Genomic DNA, 11,650 nt, shown 5'->3' on the forward strand with positions numbered 1-11,650 from the left:
CTGGACTGCAAAGTGTGCACCCACACACACACACACACACACACACACACACACACACACACACACACACACACACACACACACACACACACACACACACACACATTCTGACAAGAGAAATGGCACAATTACACAGCAGAGCCCAATGTGCTGACTCAAAGCAAGCGGAGAAAGAAAATGAGCACAGGGCACCGGCTGCACATTAAAGCTACAAAGTTGATAACACGAGATCAAATAAAAACTCAAATCAGCTTTGAGTGTGATAGTGTCACACATGCAAGAACTACCTCAACCTTTCACGCACATAAAAAAAGCAGCTGGGGTTTTACATTCTCTTTCTTTCCTTTCGTGCACAGCATATCTTGGAAGCCTGTGTTAACATCCTGAGAGTGAAAGATCATCTCCAACCTTCAACCTTTTTAAACCAGACATCAGCGTACGTTCATACCAGACTGCTGATCATAACCACAAGAGCCTAGCGAAAACACTGGGTTTGTCCAAATCAGCAACCGGGTACCGCTGCAAAGATGCATTTCCCCTTTTTTTTCCTTCTTAACAAAGCCCTCTTCTAAAAAACTGTCACTCGTCAGCTCTTCTGAAATTGGGAAGTTCAACGTAAAAAAAACAAATGGTGAAGCAAAGCGCCCGGTTTGAGATATGAAAGACAGCAAAAGCGTGCAACAGATTGCTAACGGCTGCAGAATAAGAAAACCACCGAGAAAGACAAGACAGAGTCATCGAAAGTTCACGCAGCCTGGCGAAGAAGCGGCGGATCGAAGAGGAAAAAAGACAGACGGCGAGAGGCAGACAGACACACAGAGAGCGAGAGGGAAGTGAGAAGAGAGAGCGAGCTGAAGTGTGGCGTGTGGAGGTGAGGCAGCCCAACAGTGACACAGCATTTCTGGCGTCGGTCTGACGCTCTGGTGTGGCATGGGAAACCCCCTCTGCTGACGTCAGACGGGCCACGTGTGTGTATGAATGTGTGTGGATGTGTGTTTATGTGTGAGTAAGGGGCGTGTTTGTGTTTGGCCGGACTGCGAGAGCGGCGGCGTGGCTTCGGTGTACCTCAATACAGGTGGCCACACACACACACACACACACACACACTGAGTTAGTTTGCCTTCAATTATAATTGGTGTAGATAATTATTCCAAAAAATAATTCTTGGAATATGTCTCTGTCCGTCTGTCTGTCTAGATGAATGATTCTAAAGGCATATCTCTAGAATCATTCATCTTATTAGCTTCACACTTGGCATGTGTACTGATAAGGGCATTGTCGAATTTTGTGCAATTTGGACTTTGATGCATTCAAACCAAAACAGGTGACCAGCGCTCTGCAGCAGAGGTGGCTGGGACTCATCAACGTCAGTGAAGTCGTTCATCACCACAGTGGTAACGACAATTGATTCTCTGCATTATTTGGTTTTTGCGAACTAAACTTTGAATAAACAGCTGAACAGCTTTTTGTGCTGCAGCAGTTTTGCAGCGTCGGGGTTCTGTGGAGTCCAGCAGCCAATCTTTACTTGCTGCCACTCGATCACTTTTACAGTTTCAGAAAGAAAGCTGCTAACAGTATCATCACAGGCCGAAACAAACAGCCCATTCCAAACAGGCAGGTGGAGACCTGGCACTGCACTAGTGGTGTTAATAACACTAGTCTGACTGAAGCACAGCACAGATCTTCTCTCTTTTACATACAGTATGTGAACAAGCACACTATTCACAGTATATAATCTCAACAAGGCTGTATATATTAGCATGCTGATTGAGGATTGTTCATCTGTTCATCTAGCCTATTTCCATTCATTTATCTATCAATTGTAAAATATGTTTACAGACGATTCCAATTGTTTGGCTAACCATTTATATCTCTGGCATTGCTTTAGTGTTTAGTGTTTAGTTTAGTGTTTTACAAACTTTTTTCTCATCTTATTCTACAGAACAATGCCACGTGCACTATCTCATGTGTGGAGACATTTCACCCCATCCAATGTAGAAGGAAAGGCTGTGTACACTTGCAAATACTGTACTGCAAAATAATTTTGCAACCCTATACGTGAGAGTAAAGGCTCATGGGGTAAAACACACATTTCATGGTGACATTTATTCTGTTAAATTGCACAAAGCTCCAACAGACAGTGCCACATTGGATTGTAGTATATGATGAACAGCCAATGGTTAAAAGCTGCTGCCGATATTCCACATGTACGACAGTGAGCTGTCACAGGAGAAGATGGAGGATGTGGTTACCAGGCAATAAGGGACTGAGCTGCTGCTGCATCCAAACAGAGGTTAGAAAGCACAGATGGAGAAACTGTGAGGGCGGAATACTGATGGATGGGTGGATTCTTGGTTAAGAGCGATATGGAGAAAAGATACACCTGCTGTCCATCTCCTGCTGCCCCATCTCACTGTACTCACACATTTCTGCAGAGATACTGAAGGTGTGAGGGTCAACAAGATTATTTTAGATTCAGGTTGTTAGTATTTATTCTGTTTTGAACATCTAATTTAAATACTAGAATTTAATATAGCCCTGTCAAAGGCAGGGTGAGGCCACTAGGGGGCCTGGTGTGTCTGTGATCTGTGATATCCTGTATTATAATAGTGGGACAATGTAACTCAGGTAATGTCCTGTTTTAAATAACAGCTCAATGTTAGCCTGGCAATCATAGCAGCAGTGCATTATGGGTTGTTTTCTTCTATGATCAATAACTCAGAAGTGTATAGGAAAGGTTTATTTAGAAAACTGATGCAGAGAGGAGAGTATCCAGTATAGACTGAATATTCTGCAAATCAAATTCAACAAAATTGAATTTAGTCCAAAACTCCCCACTCCTCACTAACCCTGGTATGAAGTTCTGCCCAAGCAAGTCACCATATTCTTACAATGTTTATAACTATGGAAGGGTATTAGGGTCAAACGGATGGAGAAGACTTTTCCCTTTTCGCATTTTGAGAATAAAGTTGAAATATCAAGCAACTGACAGGGATGTGAGTCCTAATACGGATCACTACACTGTGTTTATGACTGAATGAGAAAGAAGTTGCTTGTTACTGAATTGATTCTCCAAAACAATTTCACTAATTCATCTACACACAATATTTATTCGAGGCAGATGTGTGCTAATGTTTGTAGACTGATATAATCCTAACAAATTTTGAAATTTGAAATTTCCATTTTAATCTCGACATTTGGACTTTTCTCGAAATGAATAGTGGAAAAAAAATCTTTCCCTTTTCATTGTTTCTCTTATGCCTGGTCCTTCATAACAGACTGTGGAGATGGATGCTGATAAAGAACCAGGAGGAAAGGGGAAAGAGGACTGGCTGGATGGAGAAGAGTTCCCTCAGAGGTCAGGGGTTTAAAATATGGAGGCTATAAACTTCTATTACCCCCCCTGAGCAACAAAAGAAAAGGACAACAGAACCTTCTTTAAACAAGACGGTTTCCCTCTCAGCTGCTGAACACATATGACGAAGCCATGGTGCTGAAATGTTAAATTGTGTCTGCCATTGTTAGAAATGTGCTAATGAATATGCTTAATGACTCTGACTGTTACAGAGTGCTCTTCTGTCAGGGAAGGACAGGACAAGACAGGACAGACCTGCAGAGTTCTGATGGAAACCTTGATTTCCTGTTTGTGGCTAAACAAATCCTTGGCATCTTCCTCTAGACTTCAGCTTCCTGCTCCTCTACACTCAACATGTCCTTGCCTGCTGAGATGTTGATCTATTTTCTTTAAAGATGCAAATAGAATCCTAAAGAAAACATTGGCAGATAAAGGCCTAAAATGAAGGAACTCAGGTGGAGCTGACCTCCAAACACTCATGGACAAGAGGCATTTTAGTGATACATTCTAACTATTTCTTTACTTGATCAAAACAACATTGATACAAGAGTCCTGTATTTTGAATTCATTCTTTTTTTAATTTTTAAGAATGTTTGACTGTCTGTGTTACCTTCGCCAGGGAGTTTATCTTTTCGTCTGTTAGTCAGTTAGCAGGATTACACAAAAACCTGTGACATATTACCACAAAACTTGGTGGGAGGATGAAGAATGGGTCAGATATTTATGAGTCTGTGCAATTTGGTGCAGATCTAAATAAAATATCAAAATCTAGCGTATTTAAATGAGCTTATGTACAGGGACTGTTTGGCCTTAAGGCCGGCGCATGCTTCTGCGTTTTCAGGGACACGCAAGCGCAACAGCCCTTTGCGTGCGTCGCCAAATTTTTCTAACTCTACAACAAAGCTACGCAAGCCTCAAGCAACCCGCAAGGCTGTGATTGGTCTGCTAACTACATCCTTTCTGGAGTCACATTTCCGGTTTCATGCCTCATAATACCGGCAGAAACAACGGAAGATTTAGAAGAACGAATATGGACCAAACAGAAGAGCGTTTGGCAGAAGAGATCTGAAAGTATGACCACTAGTATAACGGAAGATATGGGACATATTTGTCCGCCAGAAAAAGGCTATGAGGAGCAGCAGTGGCAATGTAAATAAACAGTCAACGACGACTGCCACACACAAAGAAGGCGTCTCTAAGGTCTTCTTGACAAAAAACATTACTCCGCCTAGTTTTCTGGCGGTGAATTGCTCTGCAACACGCGCAACCCTTGGAGAACCATAAATTAAAACGAGTCCGTCGACACAACTGCGTGAAAAGCCGCAGACGCAGTCGCAGAAGCATGCGCCGGCCTTGAGTGCAGGTATGTGCTCTACTGAGGGACATTCTACTCTTTTCTTTGTATCTTGAGGTGATCTATGTTCTTTCTGAGGCTTTAAAAATCCTTTGACAGATACCAACCAGTTTAAAGGAAAATCATAGTTCTTATTATAAAACGATGAGAATAGAGGGAATTAGCATGGAATTGATATGCCATGGAAATTGTTATATGAATGATATATATCACCTTAATTCCACAAATAAATGTATCTTTTAAGAACTTGCCTGAAGAAATGAATACTATTACAAGCCTATAAAGGATATGTAAGTGCTTTTGACATTTATATGTCTTTGCTTAACTTTAAAAAAAAGCACTATGATGTGTGACATCAGTGTGATAATGTCAGTGACTGAAAAAAAATTATGCAGTTGTTCTGTTGTACATTAGGACCTGACAAAAGCAAAAAGTGTCCAGTCCTTGCTCAGTCTTTAGAAGCCTTTTCTGGTTTTTCCGGCTTCTCCTCCTCCAATTCTGCTGACCATTTACTGCATCCTCCCATCCTCCTCCTTAACTTTATAAACCATCCCCCGGTCTAAGACCCTGACGCAACCACAAACCCACACATGCACGCTTCCATTAACACAAAAGTGCACACATACTCTCTTGCTTTCTTCACACACCCACACGCACACACACACAGAGTGGCCTAAGGTTAACCCCCACCCTCATTCGAAAGCCTTAGAGGTCAGAGGACAAAGCACAGGCAACTGCAGGAATTCTCTACTGCTGCTGTTTGGTAGCACTCTCAGTCTCGCCTCCATGCAAACACACACACACCCACACACATTCAGTGTCCACTCTGTTAACACAATGTTAAAACAGACTCTGTGTCCTCATCAAACATGCACGGTCATACACACGTTTATGAAAGACATTTAAGGTGAATATAAGGTGAATGTGTCCTTCTCTAACAATGAAAGATTCAGATCTACACATATAAAAACATCAGTGGGGTGGTACATCAGCTGCTTGAATTTGTAAATGAGCATTTCCAACCAAATCCTTTATAAGTGGACTTTCTAATTCACTACTTGTTAACTGGCAGGAAAATGACTTCCTGTAATTCGATACTACATTTCTGTCTCAGAGAGAAGGGTTAGTTACCATGAGAAGAATCAAATATTAAACTGTAGATCTAAATGTATAAATTAGAGTTTGGGAATTGAATTCATATAACAAGTGCCACATCTATCATATGGTCTGTTATTTGGGTTGGTGCTTTAAAATACAACTGGCATGTGCATCTGACTATCTTAACCCAGTTTGAGGAGAATTTAACAGATAAGGAATGCAAAATTTAGCACGAGTAGCTGAAACGCTTAAAGCCTTCAGTTTAAATGGACACCTATAAAACTGTGTGTGTGATGTTTGTATTGATTTATAATTAAAAACACTTCAGCAAGTGGGATGGATGGGTGGGTGGATGGTTTCCTGACTCTTTCCTAGTCTTCTACTCAGGTGTTTTACCATGAGCATGGTACAGTGCCTAAACACAACTTACTTTGCCTAAAAGCAGCCTGCTTCTCCCGAGGAAAATTTGAGTCAATAATAACGTGACTGTTTTAGGGTGGACAAAAAGTACAAGAAAACGTTTCTTAGTAAAGAAAAGTTGAAATGATATCTTTCTTACTCCAAAGAGGTTGTGAGAACCTCAGTTCCGTTGGTAAACAGCAATCAACAGCATGTAAGAGTTTTCTCTGCATGTATCAGTCACGGACAATCAGTCATACATAACAACATTAGTAACGAACTCTGAAAACTTACGACATGCGTGATCACGAACTTGTCCTGGGTGTATGCCTAATTTTTGCTTCCATAAGGGAGTAATAAGCAGGGATGGATGAGATTGATGCAACAGCCTCGAATCTTGATACTTCTAAATGTCAATATACTATATCCCAGACAACAGAAGTATTATTATCCGACATTTAATGCATCAGCAACTCACTCACCTCCAACTCACTCCGTCGCCTCTTCAACTCTTGACATTTGCGCAGCTTGCAGATCTGCTTGCCCGTCTTCCGGTTCAAACAGTTTGCGCAGGTACCGCAGTTCTCATTGCGGAGACAGGAAACGCAGGCGCCACATTTCTTCCTCCGTTTCTTCTGCAGGTCATTGGCGGCATCCAGGGAGCCATTGAAGGGAGAGAGAGAGAAGAGCCCAGCCTGCTGGTGTTCACTCTCGATGTATTTGCTGAGAGGAGACCTCTTCTCTGAAGATTTCCTATACAAGTGAAGAGACTGAGCCTCCTCTGAATCCATGGAGAATTCAAAAATGTCCTCAGGTGGTGGAGCAGGCCCCACTCTTGGTTTAGGCATGGTGTATGTCCTGCCTTATGGGAATTATGTGTCTGAATTAAAAGGATTTGTGGAGTTTAAAAGGAAGAGTGTCTGGTCATGGTTGGTGGTCCACCACAAGTATGGAAGTGTGTCTCGAGCCTGAGGAGTCATAGCAGTTTCTGCCCAGTCGGGACACAGTCTGGAGGGGTGCAGAGAGAGCAAAGGCAAAGGATGAGACAAAACTTTATTTATTAATTTCATTTCAAGTGTATTTCAGTTGGAACCAAGTCCATGGTTCAACTAGCTATCAACTTTAGACAGATATAACATAAAAGGATAATAAAACAAGCTAGCTTAACAATTAGCTTATCTTATAAAAACCATGCAGAGGTTTAGTTTGTAGACTTTTGACCAAACATTATCTTGTTAGGCAGCTACTCCTCCAATTTTATAGAAATGTTGTTATTAGAGTAAAAAACTAACAATAAATGATTTCGGATGAATTGTCCTGCAGTAATATTCAGTCTGAGATCTGTGACTGCAGTCTGATATTGTCTGCTCTCCAAACACAGCTGCCAGAGTTGTGTATCCAGTCGGCTCAAAGCCACACAGAGCGACGTGAGCAGTTTGAGAAGAAACTGTGGCAGACCTGGCAGTGGTGTGTGTGTGTGTGTGTGTGTGTGTGTGTGTGTGTGTGTGTGTGTGTGTGTGTGTGAGTGAGTTTGTGTGTGTGTGCATCCTGAATGAAAGATGGGGGTGATAAGTTGATGGCAGGGACAGTCCTCTTTGTGTTGTGGTCACACGCTCCGGTCAACCGTCAATGACGTGTATTGTATAAACCCTATCCCACTGTTTCTTTGCTGCTGCCTGGTTTCACAGGCTTAGCTGAACATGCTGTGGAGGGAACTATACACAAACATAAGGTAGTTTAAAACCACTCTGTGAAATTGCCCACTGCAGTGAATTTCGAATTTTGTGGATAATAAAAATTAAAAGACTCACTTCTTGTCTCGGTTTCACTTATATTTTTTAAATTTGAAGTGAGGGAGCAGCAGTGTGGGCAACAACAAATCATTGTGATGTGTGTTCCAGTTAGTGCAGCACTTACTTCCATTGATTTATGCTAACATGATGATATAATAAAAGGTCAAAACCCTCTGCACATATGGTTAGATGCACACTGTTGTGAAACCAAGTTCCGCTCAAATGATCTTAACTTAAAAAAAACTTGTTGCATTAATATCTTGGACAGGTCACAGTTACAAATCAATATTTGTAGCTGTGACCTGTCAGCTGCTGCAGGAAAGAAGAGACAAAGTGAATTTATTTAGTAAACCATTTTGACGAACGCCAAAAGTGAAGCATCACAACATTTAGCTAGTTTGAAGCTGTGCTAACTGGCCAACATACATGTAGCATTAGCCAAACCTCACTGCTGCCTCAACACTTGTTCATTTTGCAAATGTATATATTTCTTTGGGGAAAAAACTCCAAAGAGGTTGTGAGAACCTCAGTTCCGTTGGTAAACAGCAATCAACAGCATGTAAGAGTTTTCTCTGCATGTATCAGTCACGGACAATCAGTCATACATAACAACAACATTAGTAACGAACTCTGAAAACTTACAACATGCGTGATCAAGAACTTGTCCTGGGTGTATGCCTAATTTTTGCTTCCAGGAAAGAAGAGACGAAGTGAATACATTTAGGAAAGCATTTTGATGAATGCCAAAAGTGAAGCATCTCGACATTTAGCTAGTTTGCAGCTGTGCTAACCGGCCAAAAGTGAAGCATCTCAACATTTAGCTAATGCTTAACGCACATTAAGCATTAGCCAAACCTCACTGCTGCCTCTACACTAGTTCATTTTGCAAATGTAAATATAATTTAGGATTTTGAATTAGCCAAGAAGAAAAAGTCAACTTACCACATGGACGTTCAGGATGGAACTCAGTGGGTTTAAAGCATTGCTGCAAATGCGAAACTAGCCCCTTTGTGTATAGCTTAGACTTCTGATAAAGTTACAAGTAGAAACTAATGAACATAATAACTGTATTAGTGTGTAATAGTTTGAGCTCTTGTGTGTTTAAATGTGTGTTCATCAGGTGTTATAGTAGTAGCGCGCCCTAACACCTCATGAAGCACATGCTTGAATAACACAAAAGTTCGCGGTAAAGTTAAAGTGAGGCTCGGAACTATCGTTGTCACCATGGTAACTGTGGTTATAGGGTCGTTCCCGTGGTCCTTGTTAGCCCCACTGTGTGTCCACGTGGTCCTAACACCCCAGCGGGACGTCCAGGTCAGCCCCCCCCCCCCCCCCCCCCATCAGATCAGCCAGCAACACAACACACATCCTCATGATCGACACTTAGATAAAACGCTGCTTATCAACAGTGTGTTACACAAACTCATTACACAGGCCCGCGGGTCGCTAATGGCTCCGGGTGACAAAAGCCACACTGCGACTGACTGGGTGTGATTCTGATTTACATCCACGCGTCAGGAAAAGTCACACGAAAGGTCTCAGGAGTCCCCAGTAGGTTTTCTTTCTTAACTTGCATTTACAACAAAAGCCTAATTTGCATTTGCATGTGAGAAAATATTGCAGAAGGGAAAGTTAGGCTTCACACATTTCTGCAGAGAAACATACAAGTGGGAATTGAACCATGCACATGTGCACAACGTATGCATAAGAGGAGAATACACAACTTACCAGTCGGGACGCATGGCTCTTTAAAAGTCCTCCTCACTTCAGCCTTCAGACGCGTTTGTAAATTGAAGAAAAGAATGCTTCTATAAAAAAAGTCCCTCCACTATCTGATGATGATGCAAGTTTTTTTTTTTTTTACTTGAGTGTTAGATATTACATAAACACAAAAATCTCCAATGATAAAAAAATACTCGTGCACAAAAAAGGAGAGGGAGGGAAAAAAGTTTTGGCCTGATGACATAAGTCTGACTTGGAGCTGCTCTGTCTGGTCCAAGAGAGAGAGAGAGAGAGAGAGAGAGAGAGAGAGAGAGAGAGAGAGAGAAAGAGAGCAAGAGTTTCTGAAAGGGTTAAAGTCCTCAGTAAATTATGGAGTGGACTCCTGTCAGCTGGAGCCAGGGTGGGGGTGGGGGGGGGGGGGGGGGACGTCACACAGCCAGAGGATGTGGGGGTTAAACTGGTGATCAGTTTACGTCTTTACATGTGAGGTCATAAATGTTCTAAAATGATTTATCTGTGATTTCATCGGTTTAATTGGAGCCTCTGGCGTCAAAGGGCAGTGGTTTTAATAGGCTGACGTCACACGTGGGTTTTCAAAACCACATGTTGTAACATCAGGAGTCAGGATGAGGATCAGGATGAGGATCAGGACCTCTCAGGTCCGAGACCCTGACATCCTCCTCCTCCTCCTCGCTCTGTGAGGAAGAGCAGCGGCCCCAGCTGCCCGGGCTGGGTACCTCAGCCTCCTGCTATCACAAGCCAGGATCCGTGTCATGATCCAGAGTCAGACCAGGACCAGAGACAGACCAGGACCAGAGTCAGACCAGGATCTTCCTCTGCTGGACCAGGACCTTCCTCTGCTGCAGGGAAGTCCCACTTACTGTACGGCTGTGGTGAAGAGGGTGGGGAAAATGATATTGGTTTAACTTATATATTATTGGCACTATCACCAATCTCTGCACCTTAGCACAGCACGTGCCCATAACTCTGTTACTGTATATACGTTATTCTATTTTATTCTATTCCTTATATATTGTTGTTTTTTATATTGTTGTTTTATGTTCAGTGCACCAATGACACCAAGGCAATTTCCTGTATGTGCAAACATACCTGGCATATAAAAGAATTCTGATTCTGATCTTGAAAAGTAACAGGGAACCAGTGATAATCAGGGCCCGAGCACTGATCAAAGGTCAGGTAATGCCCTATTGAAATTGTAAGGATTATTTATTATTATTATTATTATTATTATTATTATTATTCAGGCAAATGAATTGGCTTTTTGAGGGCTTTACCATGCTCAAATTCTTACCAAAATTTGCAGAATTTTCAATGGGCATCGCAAAATGGCTCAACGGTGCCCCCCCGAGACCCCTGGAACGTGTTCACATTGACCGGTCTTCACAAAAATCAATATACAGGTGTAACATGACCAGACAAACAAAAAAGTATTTCGGTGCAATTGGAAAAACACAACAGGAAGCCTGCTATTTTGCATTTAGTGGCCATTTTGGCCATATTCCACATTTTTACTTTGATGTACTTCAATTTAGATTTCATAGGCTAAAAAAATATTTAGTCCGGACTGAAAAATAAAAATATCCTCTGTGGTTTCTGTTCCCATAATTGTGATTTCACTAGTTCTACTACAGTTTTGTAATGATGTATAAAATATAAATTAACAGGGGTCTAGTCCAGTTATTCTGGCTGTGGATTAAATCTGACTGTGCATCTATGTGTGCTTCCATAACATGAACATACAAATATTAATTTGTGCCTAGAAATACAACAAAACCACTCAAATGCTTTTATGACTGTTCATCAAAAGAGTAGCTCCACAGTCTGATGAACCACTGACAAGAAGAGAAGTAGACTTGTGATTAACTTCACAGTATGATAAAACAATTTGGAATTAGAGTTATCAACCAG

The sequence above is a fragment of the Limanda limanda genome, chromosome 5 (assembly GCF_963576545.1).
Source record: "Limanda limanda chromosome 5, fLimLim1.1, whole genome shotgun sequence".
Lineage (NCBI taxonomy): Eukaryota > Metazoa > Chordata > Actinopteri > Pleuronectiformes > Pleuronectidae > Limanda > Limanda limanda.